Consider the following 17,198-nt stretch of genomic DNA (forward strand, 5'->3'; position numbering starts at 1 on the left):
GTGTGGAATCAAGGGTGTAGCTCAGTGGTAAAACACTTGCCTCACAAGTATGACATTCTATATTTGGACCCCAGCTCTGCAAAAGAGTAAAATAAAATATTAGGTATGTATGCTGTACTGAGGAAGAAATTTTTAAAAATCCGTGTATAAAAATTACTGCAAAAGAGTAAAATAAAATATTAGGTATGTATGCTGTACTGAGGAAGAAATTTTTTAAAAATCCATGTATAAAAATTACAGAGTCGGGGCTGGAGAGATGGCCCAAAGGTTAAGAGCACTGGCTGCTCTCTCAGAGGACTCAGGTTCAATTCCCAGCACCTACATGGCAGCTCACAACTGTCTGTAACTCCAGTCCCAGGGGATACAACACCCTCACACCAATGGATATAAAATAAAATTAAATAAAAATACAGCTTCACAGACAGAAGCTGATTAAAACAGAATGCTGTTTATCTAATCCAAAGAAGACAGGAGAGGAAGAACAGAATCAATGGGAAATGATACAATCGTGCGATTAATCCAAATAGATGAATAATTTCATTAAGAATGAGCAGTTGAAAGGTCTGAGGAGAGAGCTCAGAGGGAGAAGCACTTTCCAAGCAAAACTGACAGCATGCGCTCAGCCCCTGAGACCCATAAAAAGCCCTAGAATGAGGGATGCTACGGTGTGCAGTCAGAATCCCAGCACTCCTCCCATGAGGTGAGAAGGAGAATCAGGAGAGGCACCCAGAAGCCTGCAGGCCAGCTGGCCTGGCATACACTGCTTGGCAATAACAACAGAGGAGATTCTGCCTCGGGAAGGTGGAGAGTGAGAATCCAGCCCCAAAAGTTGTCCTCTGCCTGCCTTAGGCACCATGGTACAAGCGCACTTGCATATTCATATCTGAGCATATGAAGAAAGTCTTTTCAAGTTATGTTAAGTGATCAATAAATATTGAAATAGTTAGAATGCATTTGGGTTTTTCTCCACCCCCCCCATGTATTTGTTTTGTTTTGTGTTTGGTTTGGTTTGGGGATTTTTGGTTTTTTTTTTCTTCCGAGACAGGGTTTAGCTGTGGCTTTGAAGGTTGTCCTGGAACTCGCTTGGTAGTCCTGGCTGGCCTCGAACTTACAGAGATCCGCCTGCCTCTGCCTCCCAAGTGCTGGGATTAAAGGTGTGTGCCACCAACAACCGGCCTTGCTTTTTTTTTTTTTTTTTTTTTTTTAGACCCTGCCACTTGTCTATAAGAAGCACAGGTTGGGGCTGGGAGTTGGCTCATTGAATACAGGTGCTTGCTGCGGTGTATTAGTTACTTTTCTGTTGCGACGAAATAAAGTCACCAGAAGCAATTTTTAGAAGAAAATGTTTATTCTGGCTTTTGGTTCCGGAGAGAGAGTCCATGGTAGCAGGGGACACGTGGCAGCAGGCAGCCAAAGCCAAATGTGTGTATGTGTGAGGTTTTTGCCTGTGTGAATGTTTGCACACGTGTGTGCCTGGAGCCCTCGGAGGCTAGAAGAGGACATCTGATCCTTACAACAGGCGTCACAGATGGTTGTGAGCAGCCATGTGGGTGCTGGGAATTGAGCCTGCGTACCCTCGAAGAGCAGCCAAAGAGCTCAGCCATCTGACCAGCCGCTGACTGATCACATTTTATCCGCTGCCATCCACCTGGGCCCTGCCAAGCTGTCTGAACCCCCAAATAACACACAGGACACTATACTAATTATGAAGCTGTTGGCCATTTGTTATTTTTCTCATTGGCTAGCTCTGACTTAATTATTGACCCATAATTACTAATATATATTGTATATAAGGACTTATCTTTCCGAGAACGCAGACTTGTAACCTCTCTTCCCGGGAATCACATGGCAACGGCTTCTTCACTGCATTTCCCAGAATCCTCCTAGACTCCTACTTCCACCTATCTTGCTTCCCTATTGACCAACAGTGCTTTATTGACATACACGCAGGACTCTCCCATCAGGGGACCAAATGTTTGAAAGCATGAGTCTGTAGGGGACATTTCTCATTGAAACCACCACCCTGTGCAAGCCTAGTGACCCGAGTTAGACGGCCAGAACCCAGATAAAAGCCAGAAACAATAATGCAACATGGGAGACAGGGACAGAACAGATAGGAGCTTGAAGGCCAGCAAGCATGACTCAGAAAGCAGCAGAGAGAGACTGTCTCAGGAAAGGTAAGGACCAACACCCAAAAGTTGTCCTCTGACCTCTATCCAAGCACTAAGCTAGGTAGTTTTGTGTCAACTTGACACAAGCTAAAGTCATCCGAGAGGAGGGAACCTCAATTACAAAAATGCCTCTATAAATGGGGCTGTAAGTCTTTAATTAGTCATTGATGGGGGATGGTCCAGCCCATTGTGGGTGGTGCAGTGCCTGGTGGTCGTGAGTTATATAAACAAGCAGGATGAGCAAGCCATGAGAAGCAAGCCAGTGAGCCCCAACCCTCTGTGGTCTCTGCATCAGCTCCTAACTCCAGGTACCTGGCCTGTTTGAGTTCCCGCCCTGATGGACTGCCGATATGAAAGTACAAGCCAAATGAAACCCTTTCCTCCTCCAACTTGCTTTTGGTCATGATGTTTCATCAGAGCACTAGAAACCCTAACTAAGACAATCACCATACATACATACATACATACATGTCTATATCTACACACAAGAACATGCACACACACACACACAAAATCCTCACTTTAAGTAGATACAATAAACTAAAATAGGGAGAGACATACTTCAAAAGTCACAAATTAAAAGTAGACAAAGACACTGTGACAAGGAATATTTGTTACCAGGTATGAAGACGTATATACTACATAGCAACACAATTTCATTTCTAAGCCGGGCATTGGTGGTGCATGCCTTTAATCCCAGCACTTGGGAGGCATAGGCAGGCGGATCTCTGTGAGTTCAAGGCCAGCCTAGTCTACAGAGAGAGTTCCAGGACAGCTTCCAAAACAATACAGAGAAACCCTGTCTCAAAAAACCAAAAATAAATAAATAAAATAAATAAAATAAAAATTGTTTCTATCACTACACCAAGAAGACATTATGGTTATAAAAGTGTACTTAAAAACAAGTCTTTAAAATATATGAAACAAAAAAAAAAGAAAAATAGATAAACATACAATCACAGTTGGAGAATTCAGTCTTCTCAGTAATTGGCAGAGGAAGTACACAGAAAATTGGGAAAGATAAAATAAACCTTGTGCTGTGGAGAAAGCTGCCAGTAAAGTACGTGCCATGAAAGCTTGAGTTCTGTCCCCAAAACCCTTATAAAAAGCCAGTCAGGCTGGACATTTGGTGGCACACGCCTTTAATCCCGGCACTCAGGAGGCAGAGGCAGGCAGATCTCTGTGAGTTCGAGGTCAGCCTGGTCTACAGAGAGAGTTCCAGGACAACCTTCAAAGCCACAGAGAAACCCTGTTTTCTGCTCATGCTGAAATGGAGTGTCACTCATTTTGAAAACATCAGAAGAGGAGGAACAGGAAGGAAAAAGAGGAGAGAAAGAGGGGACAAACAGGAAAAGGGAGAAAGAAAATATGAACTGGGAAGAAATTGAGAATTTTTTAAACATATATTATCTCAGCTTGGGAGATTTAGGATTTGAGTTTGACTAAAGAAAAGAAGACAGATGTGAGGCAGGTGGGTGAGTGAATGGGTGATAAATATGTGACAGATGGCAAACAGATGATAGTTGATAAAAAGATGTTGATGACATATAAATAGATATGTAGATACATAGATAGATGATAGATAGATGCATAGATAGATGATAGATACATAGTTACGTAGATGCATAGATACATACATAGATGATAGATACATAGATACATATATGATAGATGCATAGATGCATAGATACATAGATAGTTACATAGATGATAGATACATAGATGCATAGATAGATACATAGATACAATAGATACATAGATACAATAGATGATAGATAGATACATAGGTGCATAGATAGATGATAGATACATAGATGTATAGATAGATACATAGATATAGATACATACACAGATGATAGACACATAGATACATGGATAGAACATATGGGAAGGGAAGGGGGACAGGACATAACAGCAGAAGGATCCACTCTGTCACAGACAAACTTCCTTCAGGACTTTTTGAGTGATAGAAATAAAAATTCAGACCATTTTGCCTAGTACACAATAATGCCTAGGCACAGCGATGAGTCAGGCTGGTTTTATAGGCCATGTGGTATAACCCACAGAGGTAGGTAGAGATGGTCCAGTGAGATCCTAGATACAAAACTGCAGTCGTTTTAGTATGAAGCTTCTTCAGCTGTGCATTTTAAAGTTAGCTCACATTACTAACTCAGCATCCCAAAGGACACCCCATTATTTTTCTCAAGTACCAACATGGTGGCTCCCATCTATCTGTAACTCCAGCTCCGGGGGAACCTGGTGCCCTCTTCTGGCCTCCTAGGGTACCAACTGCATGTCAAAACACCAACACACGGGAAATTTTAAAAGTCTTTAAAATTTATGAAACACGAGAAATAGGTAAGTGCACAATCGGTGTTTCTTTCTCAGTGATTGGTAGAGGAAGCACACAGGGAACTGGGAAAGTTATAATGGGCCTTCAGCTGTAGAAAAAGCAAGTTAAGGGACCACACAGTCCCCTCCGTAGCACCCTTGTGAAATGCCAGGAGCTGTCTCATGGCACGATCTTGGCTACTAGCCAAGGAAGACGATAATTACTAACTAACCAGAGCATCTGCTGTTCAGCCTACCTCAGCCACTTAGTGCCTGCGTTTCCTTGAACAGGGCACAAGCCTCTTTGGCCCTCAGTATTCTTACTCCTAAAGTGGGCATAATGGTGGCCCTTTCTACCCTCTGTAAATATCACCAGGAAGAGGAAACTAGAGGATATATATAAAGGTGCATTATGCCGGATCGCCCCTGTGTGGTGGCGTAGACCTGTGGCTTGGCTCTACCATACTGGTCTTTCTTCGGGACTGGTAAGAAGCAGTGCTTACATGGTCCCTAGAACCACGTGAGCACTGACTGAGACTTCACGGGTTGCACTCCACCTCAGTAAAGTGCTCTCCCTCGAGCACAATCACCAGGGCACAAAACAAATTTATGTGCATTGTGAAACAGCCCGTCTGCTATGCGCGACAACAAATTAAGCCCGGGTGACTATTCCTGTAAAACATGTCCTGCGCACAGCACTACTATTACGGGGTGGATAGACCTGGTGAAGAATCAATTAAAAACTCTGACACACGAACTGGAGAGCCCGATGCAAGACCTGTTTTGCAGGTCTACCCAGAAGAAAATAATCCTGGGACATTAGCGCTTGGAAGCCGATGGAGGCGAGACTCCTGACACAGGCCCCCAGGTTTGCAAGACAAACCTGCGCCTTTGCGAAGCTCTAGTTAAAGGATTAACCCGCCGGGCCAGCTGCAGCATGGTGGAGCAAGAGGGGTCACCGCCACGTGGGACGCCCGAGGACAACCGTGAGTCCCCTTGAGAAGTGGAGGGAACGGGGAAGTGTGTGCGTCTTTAAGATTGCTCCCAGAAGCGTCTGTTTTCGTCCTCGAGGCTCCTGTGAAAAAGGAGATCTGGGACTCAAGGACAGTCTTTTAAAGATTGTGTTGCAGGAAAGAGCCTCCCCACCCCGAGAATAAAGGGAGGGGTTAACAGTGGGCTAGGAATCGTGTCCATTCTGGAACAGCGACTCCGACATCTGTGTAAGCCGGTCTTCCCGGCCCACTGCCTCTCAAGCTGAATAAACAGGAGACAATTTGGAGTTCAGGCAGGATGGCTTCGGAAGTGGCCCATGCACATGAGCATCAGTGGGCAGCAGGAAGCTTGCCAGGCCTGGGCAAGCGAAAGCTCAGCCGTGCCTCCCCCCTCCCCCCCCCGCCCCCGCTGAGGGGCTGGAAGTATTGGGGAGTCTCTCGGCTAAGCCCTGGTTCAGAAGTGCCAGGGCAAGGTGTTAATGTCATGGTCCCAAGACATTTTGTTAGGAGAGGGAGACAGAGAAAGCTAAGGAACCAGGCATGGGACAAGACAAGGCCTGCCCACTCCTGTGCGGAGCCTCGGTACAGAGTCAGGCATTTCCACAGGAAATGCTCTCATAGGACAGGAATTCATTCCGTTCACAGTAAAAAAAAAAAAAGTTCTGGTCGTGAAATATACCCCCAACATCTTATATAGAAAGTTGATATACATACATATATATTATACAAAGTTTGATATAAAAAGAGTTCCTTTCTTAGCCAAGAGCATTACTCATTATTTTTCAAAACAGGAGTTTTCTGAATCTTTCCTAAATTAAGTTACTTTTAATTTTTTTTAAATTTATTTACCTCTGGGTGTTGGAATGGAACTCAGGGCTTCATGCAGGCAAGCCAAGCACTACTACTAATACCACTGAGCCACGCGCCCACCCCTTTAGTTGCTACCTAATTTTTTTTTAAGATGTGCACGAGCGCTTTGCCTTCATGTATCTATGCGGATCTGTGTGCCTGGTGCTTGGAAGAGGTCAGAAGAGGGTGTTAGATCCCCTGGAACTGGGGTCACAGACAGTTGTGAGCCACCACGTGGGTGCTGGGAATTGAATCCAGGTTCTCTGGCAGAGCAGTCAGCTGCTCTTAACCGCTGAGCCATCTCTCCAGCCCTACAACTTAGATCTGAAGTCCCCTCTTCTCCTCAAAAAAAAATGTATTTTCAAGTATGGATATAAACCTGTGTCTGTTAGCTTTCTTTGTGGTTGAGAGGCTCAGAGTAAGCAGGGGCCTCCGAACCGGAGTTGTGGAGGTTTGCTAGGGTTCTTGGGATGCAAACAGTCAGGCCATGCCCGGACACTGCCTCCATTCAATGCCACCACCACTCTCTCCTCATCAAGTGCTCTTCCCAACTCCACAAGGTTTCACCTATACGTTCAAATTTTCCTTAAACTTTCACTCGTTTATTTTATGTGTATGAGTGTTTTGCCTGCGTGTGTGCATATCCACCATATGCATGCCCTCAGAGGTCAGAAGAGAGTGTCAACCCCGGCCAGAACCTCTCTGCAAGGGCAGCAGTGATCCTAATCTCTGAGTCATCTTTCCAGCCCCGGTTCGTTTGTTTTTGTTTGTTTGTTTGTTTTTTAATCATGCTTCTACTGTGTAAAGCAACGAAAAGAACTGGGTATCACTGAAATATTTGGTCTTCACTTTCGGTAGAAGGATGTGATTCCCTGGTGAATTATTAAGGGCAAACCAATAGTTAAAGCCCCTCGCCCCCCTCCCGCCGCCCCCAGGAGCCCATGTTCTTCCTTTCTCTTTGTTCAAAGGAGTAGGAGAGGCTGTCCTGGCCCCATCCGCTCCCTCTTCCCATCTGGGTTATCTCCCAAATTCCAAAGCCTCACCACAGATATAGCAGCTCCTCCTTAAAGATAAAACTGTTTGTGGGCTGGGGAGGCAGCTCCATCACTGAAGTGCTTGCCAATGCCAGCAATGAAGAACAGACTTAGATCTCCAGAACACACATTAATAATAATAATAACAACAACAACAATAAGTTGTCACGGTAATGCGTGTTTGTAATCCCAGGGCTGGCAAGGCTGAGAGAGATGATTCTTGGCCTCGGTGGGCAGGCAGTCTAACCTAATTCCTGCAAGTGGGATACCATGTCTCTGAAACAAGGTGGATGGCTCCTGAGACTGGCCTATGGCTTACACACACACACACACACACACACACACACACACACACACACAGGGAGAGAGAGAGAGCGAGAGAGAGCGAGAGAGAGCGAGAGAGAGAGAGAGAGAGAGAGAGAGAGAGAGCAGGAGAGAACACAACTCTTCTAGAGACAATCCAACCCCACAAGGATTTATTGAACATCCTCTTTTGTGCAGCCCCTGTGCCAGATACTAAAGGTTGACACATTCCAGACACAACTCCTGCCCCCCAAAATATCTATATAATCTGCTGTTACTAAATATATCTCATAATTTTACTATGACATATATTCTCTTGAATACATACGTTATGGGAACAGAGAAGAGAAGCAAACAGGTTGGTGGGTCTTCCATGTGTCGGCTATAAATTAGCCTGTGAGCCAGCAAGGTTAGGTATAGATATACGCTATGTCTCAAAGAATATAAAAGAGGTGCTCAAACATGTATGTGGGCATACATATGATATTCACACTAGCCAAAAGATAGGAGTCACCCAAATGCCCATTTGTGGGTCAACAGATGAAATAAATAAAGTGTCCATGTAGAGGAATATCACTCAGCCATTAAACAGACCAAGACTCTGAGACATGCAACCATATGAATGAAATCTGGAAACATTAAGCTAAGCAATAGTGTTGTACCCAAGTTGCAAAGTCCCCAGAGACCACCAGGAACTGCAAAAGCAAGGTTTAATGATTGTTCATCCAGCCATGACAGGGACCCCGTCTGGCTAGCTGACTCAGCAGCCTCCAGAGGGAGTGAAGTTCCTTGTCTACTGCTAGGTATTAAAGACAAAAGTTACAGGATTATATCAGTAGGTACGGGTTGGTTTCTGATTGACATTTGGTAACAATTAGGAGAATTTCTCAAAGTCATATTTTGGCATGAAATGCCTATGTACCAATTATTTTCATTGGTCAGTGCTGACAGGGAATATTCTGTGGTGTCTATGGCATTGTCTTGTTACTTGCAGGTAGCCTATTGTTCATAGATTTCAATAGTTTTCAGAACTATATCCTGGAGACTACAGGGAAGGTTATGGTCCCCCCTAGAGTTTCTTTTGCAGCCAAAAGTTCCCAGGAACCAAGTATCTAGGAGGCTGAGAGGGGGCGGGATTCTGGAGTTTCTTTGTGTTAGAGGCTTATGTGTCCTTTCTGTAGCCTGTCATGGCTATTAAGGCTGAGTGAGGGTCTGGTCCCTTTATTTCTAAGTTATTAGAAGCGAAGTCCTTGGGTTTAGCTAACCCCTCTCAAATAGAAGCCAGGCTCATGTCTGGAACTGTACAGTTCCATTCATATGCAGTATCCTGGATAGGCAAAGTCACAGGTTTGTAGGTTAGTTCCTGTCAAGGTCAGAATGAGGCAGTGTCTTACAACAGGATTTCCTTGGGGGGGGGGAATGAAAATCTCCAGGAACTCGGTTACTGTCCTGTTAACACTTTTTCTTTTTGCTGTGAGAAAATAGCAATCGAGGGAAGAAAGGGTTTATGTCGGTGCACGGTGCCAGGGTCTAGTGCATCGTGGCTTGCAGGGCGTGGCAGCAGGACTGTGAGGCGGAGGTATCTGCAGCTGGGAAGCAGAGAGCATGAATGCTGACGGTTAGCTCAACTTCTCCTTTTCATTTGGTCCTAGGCCCTAACCCACATTTAGAAGGGGTCTCCACACCCCAGTTAACCCAAACTGAAACTTCCTCATAAGCATACCTAGAGGTTTGTCCCCTAAGAGATTGTAGATCATGTCAGGATGATGGTCTAGTTTTGTTTTTGTTTCTTTGTTTTGTTTTGTTTTGTTTTTTGGTTTTTCGAGACAGGGTTTCTCTGTATTGTTTTAAAGGCTGTCCTGGAACTAGCTCTTGTAGACCAGGCTGGTCTCAAACTCACAGAGATCCGCCTGCCTCTGCCTCCCGAGTGCTGGGATTAAAGGTGTGCACCACCGCTGCCCAGCGACGGTCTAGTTCTTGCAGAGCATTATAAATGAGCTAAACACCAGAGAATCCATTTATTTGACACAATGCTGGCCGGTTTCATGTCAGCTTGACACAACCTAGAGTCCCTGGAGAGGGTGGAGCCTCAGTTAAGGAAATGCCTCCATAAGATCAGGTTGTAGGCAAGCCCATGGGGCATTTTCTCTCTGGGCTGGTGGTCCTGGATTCTATAAAACAAGCAGGCTGAGCAAGCCATGATGTGCAATCCAGTAAGCAGCACCCCTCCACAACCCCTACATCAGCTCTGGCCTTCAGGTTCCTGCCCTGTTTAAGTGCCTGGCCTGACTTCCTTTAATGATGAACAGAGACGCAGAAGCAGAAGCCAAACAAACCCTTCCCTCCCCATGGTGTTTTTTGGTCATAACCTCAAGAAGATAGGCAAGGGTGGCAGGGGAGCCTCTAAAGAAACTGGGAGCGCAGACACTTGCTGGTAGCATCAGAAGAGACGACTTTGGATTTGGTCCTGAGAGAAGTGGACCAGCCAATAGAAGCCTTCAAGTAGGAGGAGGCTGGGACCAGATCTTATGGTCTGCACTGAGCATTTGAGTAGAGGGCTGACATTAGGAAGATGGATTCGTGGAAGACATATGTGGAGACTCCTGACCCAGTGAGATCATAAAACACCACCTGCCAGATCATGTTCCAGCTAAGTCACCAGAAACACTCTCTGCCAAATTCAAAATCAGAAATACTAGCTAGGATGAGGGGGAAAAAATACATTTTCAAACTTATTTTTAAAGCAACATAAGCCCATGGTTTTGCACATCCTACCAGCTTTGGCACCCAAGTTAACCTACTTCCTCTTCCTACGGAGATGGCTCATGCAAACTTGTCCCGGCACGAACACCTCACCAAAGCAGCCAGCCTGCTTCTGACAAGAACAAACAGCGGTGGCCAGAAAGCAAGCAGGGGAACTGAGATGTAGACTTAACATCAGCTTGGGTCAAGGTCGGGTCACATTAGCATGACGAGAAAACAATGCACACTGGCTGTATGACAATCGCCAGCTACGTCACATGATTGTATAGTGTTGAGCCTGAGCAAGAGGCTGCAGAGACGGCTCAGCCATTACGAGCCTTGCTCCTCTCTCAGAGGACTGGGTTCCGAGCACCCACACGGAGCAACTCACAACTGCCCGTAACTACAGCTGTAGGGAATCCGACGCCCTCTTCTGGCCTCCATCGGTACCTGCACACACATGTGCACATCACAGAATGTGAGACACACACACACACAAATAACTCTTTTTACAATTTTTTTGAATAAAGACTGATTGCCCCCATATTTGTGTAAGCACTAACATCAATTGCATCCTAATAGGACCAACCAAGTCAAACTACCAGTGGGAATTCATACCTTAGTCTTGCAATGGGTGATTTTTGTCTGCCAAGGCCCAATGGGTTTTCTGAGCTCTCAGGGATGAAACTAGAACTCCTGGGTACTCAGCTCCCACTGCTACCCAATAACAACCCCTCAGACACCCACCGAGTCGGTTTCATTTGGAATGCAAAAAAAAAAAAAAAATGACAGAGCCATGAGCAGAAGAACATCATAGTGTAGAGAAAGCTCAGCAGGCCTCCACATCCACAGCACGCCGGCCATGGGTTTCCCGGTTAGCAGGAACCTAAGGCTCCATCTGCAGATTCAAGGACCAGTCAAAAGTCTCCAGGAAAAACACGCAACTGTACTGATCACTAACAGACTTTCCCCTTGTGCTAGTAGTGTTGAAACAACACCGTGGGGTACTCATCCAGCACTGACATCCTGTTAGGTGTTCTACATATGTGGTTGTCGCACGCAAGAGCACTGTACAGGTTACACGCACATACTACCGCATGTTACACGAGGGACTTGAGCATCCAGGAGCCGTGTGTCTGGAAGGGTCCTGGAACCAACCCCTATCAATACGGAAGGCCGCCTGTGTTTTCAAAGAGCAAGAATCCAAGTGAGATCTCAGATGCCTGGCTGCAAACGCATATCCTGACCGTGTTGTGGTTTCCAAGCAGGCTGCAGGAGAATTGTTTCCTTTTGTTTTCCAAGCCATTCAGGAAACAAATCCTGCTAAGTCCTCCGTGTACTAGGGTTTGGGGTACAGACAGGAAGATGGTCCAGGCTGGTCTCTAGGGATGCTCATGTGCTCCAGGCTGAGCAGAGGAAACTAGAGAGAGGAAACCTGTCTCGCACAATGGAACTAATAATTAATAATTACAGGTCCCAGCTTCCAAGAGTGAGAGGCTTGCATACATTATCTCTTACTCTTGCAAGAAAAACCTCAAGGAGATTATTATTATTATCCCCATTTTAAAGATAAGGAAAAGTAAAACCTAAGCATAAGGAAGTTATGGGATTCAGCCAAGGCCACCCGGCTAAGTACTAGCAGAACAAAATGCAAACCAAGGCTTTGAACAAGGTGGCTCAGTTCCAGTGGCTCGCCCCCTCTGTTGGTCCTAGGGCCCCTTTCGGTGTGGCCAGAGTTAAGGTCACGGTCATTGCTTTCTTCCTTGTTTTTAAAGCTTAGTTTGTTTTTAATTATGTATATGGGTGTGGAGAAGTGCATGAGTGCAAGTGTTGTGCCCACTCGGAGAGGACCCCAAGGCTTCAAGGAGCTTAACGACACCAAATGCAACTACAAGAAGGTCCGTTTATTTCCGGAAAACCAGCTAGCTAGCTAGGACTCACCTCTGAGGGGTGAGTTGAAGCCCCTAGAGCCGCAAAAGCAAGGCGCTTTTAAAGAAAAAACGGGAGGTGTGGGGGGGGGGAGGAGTCCAGGGTTCCAAGTCCCAGCCCTGCAGGGTTCCCATGGTTACAGAGATTACTTAGCATACCAGAGGTTATCATGAGACTTGAAGGCCTTGAGAAGAGAGGAGGAGGAGTCCCGAGGCTGTAAGTCTCAGTAGGGTTCCCATAGTTACAGAGATTACTTAGCATGCTAAGTTTCTATGCAAAGTTATCTCAAGATGAAGGGCCTTGGGAAGACAATGACCACATCTGGTTAGGCAGAATCAACTGGCACATCTGTGGTCTGGGATTCCACACCAGAACACATCTTGTGACTGTGGGCTAAGGGAGCAGCTGCAGCTAAGGGAGAAGCTGAGCTTCTGATCACGTAACCCCCCTCACTTAGTTGGGGACTTTCATTTATTTATTTTTATTATGTTTCGTCACAAGTAACTGAGAGTCCAGAAGAGGGTGCTGGATCCCTCAGAAACTGGACTTATGGGTGTTTGTGAACCACTGGACATGTGCGTGTTAGCCTTTTATCAGACAGCGGTGTCTACACCCTGGATTCATAACAAAATAGCCAGGTTTTAAACATCCATGCTAAATAGCAGGGCAGGGAACTGGGGTGATTAGACACTTATAAGTAGCAGGTACTTGAAAACTGCCATTGGAGGTTGTATAGGAAATTATACGAAGTGGAAAATACCAGGAAGTTTCATGAGTTTGACTTTGACAATGCCTTCTCTTTTTTTCTCTCAAATTATTTATTTGCATGTGCACTGATGTGTTGCCTGCACATACATCTGTGTGGGGGAGGCAGCCAGGTCCCCTGGAACTGCAGTCGCAGACAGTTGTGGGTGCTGGGAATTGAACCCAGGTCCTCTGAAAAAGCAGCCTGTGCTCTGAACCACCGCACCATCTCTCCAGCCCCTTTTCAGTAAGACACCAAGTCCATAAGAAGCAAATGAGTAGCCGGGCATTGGTGGCGCACGCCTTTAATCCCAGCACTCGGGAGGCAGAGGCAGGCGGATCTCTGTGAGGTCGAGGCGAGCCTGGTCTACAGAGCAAGTTCCAGGACAGCCTCCAAAGCCCCAGAGAAACCCTGTCTCGAAAAAAAACAAAAACAAAAACAAAAAACAAAACCAAAAAAAAGAAGCAAAAGAGGAGGGGAAAATACTCACTGAACTTCATCAAAATGAAAAACGTTCAGGTTGTGCATGAATGAATACCACGACATAGTAAAGAGTCCCCACGGCCAAGAGCTACTGGTGGGGAATGGCTCAGTTGCTAAGATGCTTGCTATGCAAGCATGAGGTACCGAACCCTGAACCCTGAACCCATATAAAAAGCCAGCCGCACTGGCACACGGGTAATCCCAGCATTGGGGTGACAGAGACAGAATTCCTGGAGTTCGCTAGCCTGCCAGTCTTGGCTAGATAGGTTAGTTCCAGACTCACTGAGAGACCCTGTTTGAAAAAAACTGACTGAGCAGTTAAAAGCTCCTGCTACTTTCCAGAAGATCCAAATTCCATCCCTAGTACCCACCTTGGGAGGCTCACAAACGCCATAACTCTGGCTCCAGCGGATCTGACACCCTCTTCTGTCCTCCGTGGGTACCCGTACTCACGTAGCACATACACAGAGAGGCCCAAACACACTTAAATCAAAATAGAGGTAAATGCTGAAAAGAAGATGGAGTCCAATTAAGAAAGACTTAGCATCAACCTGTATCCTCCAGGCTCACCACAAAGAAGTACGCATACACACACAGGCGGAGGCTGTTTGTTTAAAACAAACAGAAAATAGCAACTGGTGCCAAGAGCAAGAAACTAGAACACCTTGCACACCACGGTGGGAATATAAAACGATGCAACGTCAACAAAACACAGCACAGTGGTTCCTCAAAAAGTTAAAACTGTGTAGCCAGAAGTATTGATGCATGCCTTTAATCCAAGCACTCAGGAGCAGAAGCGAGTGAATCTCTGTAGACTGTAACCTAGTCTACAGAGTGAGTTTCAGGACAGCTGGGGCTACACAGAGAAACCCTGTCTCTAAAAAAAAAAAAAATCACTAAAACGGTAATCACCATATAACCTAGTGACTCTACTTCCGTCCCAAAAGAATTGCAAGTAGAGATGTGACAACACATATACACACCCAGGCTCTTAGCAGGAATTTTCACAGCAGCCAAAGCCCATCAGCAACCCAAGTGTTCATTGGCCGTTGACCTAAGAAAGTATATAACTGTTCGATAGGCCCAAAGGAAACTCCAATTCCCCCATACTCCAAAGGCAGTCCAAATGTCCAGAAAAGAGTTCAGCCTGGACCATAGGAGGACTCCCGGTGTGGTTAGATAAACGCCAACACTCCTTCGCTTGTCCAGAGATGCAGCGTCCATCCCAGGGAGAGTGCAGGGTACAGGCACAGGGGCACTCAAGGGACTAGGAGTCTGCACACTAATAGACATCTACCAGGACCTACGAGCGTGTCCTCCCCATAGGGAAGGGGAGCAGCTACTGAAACTGTGTCACCAATTATTGTAAGCTTAACAGACTCCTAAAGTCTAAAGAGCCTCAGCCAAGAATGTCTAAGAATTGATACAGGAGGAAGTGAATTAGAATAAATCAACCAACATCACACACACACACACACACACACGTTATATTCTCACACTCTATAAACACACAAAGAGAAGAAAGAGACTGGGAGAAAACCATTAAACCTAATATATACAAAACTCACCAGCTAGTTTGCAACTGGAATTCCCATGGAGAGATCACTTTTAGACTGTAGGCACTCTCGGAACCACCGCCTGCCTCCAAATGAAGTCTACATCCAGGGCCAGACGTGGTGGCCCACACCTGTCAATTCAGCACACTAGAGGCTAAAGCAAGAGGTCGTGAGCTGGAGCCTTCTCCCTACACAGAGAGGCAGAGATAAAAAGAATTTTAGGATAGATTAATGACTAGATCAGATCCCATCCTGCAGAAGGCTCCTCTCCCAGCCAGTGACCCCCATAACTCTTGATCCATCCCCAGATGCCTAGCTCGATGCCTCATACAATGGAACCAAAGACTATGTGCTCCTCATATCTGATCTCTCATACAGGCTTTTGTCTGTGACTTATATCCTCCTTGCTGTGGACAGCAGCAGTTTGTCTTTGGTCATAGGTAGTAGTCTCCCACAGGTGAGCGTCACACTCGTACAATGCTGTTGATGGACACTCAGGTTGTTTCCACGTAGCTCTTATAAGGATGGAAAAACTGTTCACAGACATACGTGCTGGAGAGTATCTGTCTTGTGTCTATGCTGACTGGCGTTGCTTGAACAGAAAGATTTGCTTGACTTGAATACCATTCCACTGAGAATTCCAGTTGTTTCATGTATTGGCCAACACCACACAGCATCAATTGTTTGAATTACTGTAAATGATGAGGGAGGAGATACATGTAGTTTTAATTTGCATAATCCTAATGAGCAATGATAAGCACTTTTATACACTTATCATCTGAATCTCTCTTCAGTCTTTAGCCTATTTTGTTATAGGATTGATTTTTTTATTGATTTGTAGAAGGTCTTTACATATGATGTGTTCAAGGCCTTTAGCAAAGCTACATGTATATTCAGTTATTCTCTACCAAGCTGGTTTCCCTTCTTGGTTATTAGAAGGTATTTGCTTTAATGAAGCTGCTTATCAGGTGTTTTGTTAGTTTGTACTTCTGTGTATCTTTGTATTGTGAAAATTAATGTTCACTCTCAAGTTCATGCTGTTTTGTTCTAGAATCTCTTTTAAAGATTTATCTTTAGTCGTGGGGGTGGCAGGGTATGTGACCTTGACTGCTGGTACCCTCAGAGGTCAGAAGAAAGCGCCTGACCCGGGAGTTGGAATTGCAGGTATTTTGTGGCCCAAAAGGTGTGGGGTCCTGGGAATGGAGCTCAAACCCTCTACAGGAGCAGCAAGTGCTCTTAACTGATGAGCTGCGCTCCAGGCCCTCCTTTAGAATCTTTATTGTAGCAATTGCTTTTGGCTGTACACCTATAATCCAACGTGTAATCTGTGTGTGTTGTGAAGGAACCAATCCTTCCTTCCTCCTCCCTTTTTTCCTCCTCCCTTCCTCCTTCCTTCCTCTTCCCTCCTTCCTTCCTCCTTCCTTCCTCTTCCCTCCTTCCTTCCTCTTCCCTTCCTCCTCCCTTCCTCCTTCCTTCCTCCTTCCTTCCTCCTTTCTTCCTTCCTTCCTCTTCCCTCCTTCCTTCCTCCTTCCTTCCTCTTCCCTCCGTCCTTCCTCTTCCCTTCCTCCTTCCTTCCTTTCTCCTTCCTTCCTTTCTCCTTCCTTCCTCCTTCCTTCCTTCCTTCCTCCTTCCTTCCTCTTCCCTTCCTTCCTCCTTCCTTCCTCCTCCCTTTTCCTCCTTCCTTCCTCCTCCCTTTTCCTCCTTCCTTCCTCCTCCCTTTTTTCCTCATTTCTTCCTTCCTTCCTCCTTCCTTTTTCCTCCCTCCTTCCTTTTTCTCCCTCCTTCCTTTTTCCTTCCTTTCTTCTTCCCACCTCTTTTCTTTCCTAGAACCCCAACTGACTCGACTCCATTTACTGATATCTGACTGATCAGCATTTCCACTGACTCCTATTAGATAACTGGCCCAAAACCATGCACTTGCATGAGTGAGACTGTCTGGATCCTCCAACCTTTTTCAATGGTTTATCTGCTTTAATTACTTTAGGGATTTGTGTGTGTGTGTGTGTGTGTGTGTGTGTGTGTGTGTGTGTGTGTGTGTAGAGGGCACAGGTTTTTCTGGTGGT

The 17,198-nt window shown here is 45.6% G+C and overlaps 1 long non-coding RNA gene across 1 annotated transcript; it reads right to left on the bottom strand.

Annotated features, from left to right (window-relative positions):
* Positions 1 to 8,577: 8,577 nt before the first annotated feature.
* Positions 8,578 to 15,819, bottom strand: LOC110343715. Its single transcript, XR_002386030.2, has 3 exons — positions 15,148 to 15,819; positions 13,951 to 14,086; positions 8,578 to 9,269 (listed from the first exon to the last, which is right to left on the bottom strand). It is a non-coding gene; the product is annotated as an uncharacterized LOC110343715 (long non-coding RNA).
* Between the last annotated feature and the right edge of the window lie 1,379 nt (positions 15,820 to 17,198).

Source organism: Mesocricetus auratus, unplaced genomic scaffold (genome assembly GCF_017639785.1).
Source record: "Mesocricetus auratus isolate SY011 unplaced genomic scaffold, BCM_Maur_2.0 Super-Scaffold_6730, whole genome shotgun sequence".
Taxonomy (NCBI): Eukaryota; Metazoa; Chordata; class Mammalia; order Rodentia; family Cricetidae; genus Mesocricetus; species Mesocricetus auratus.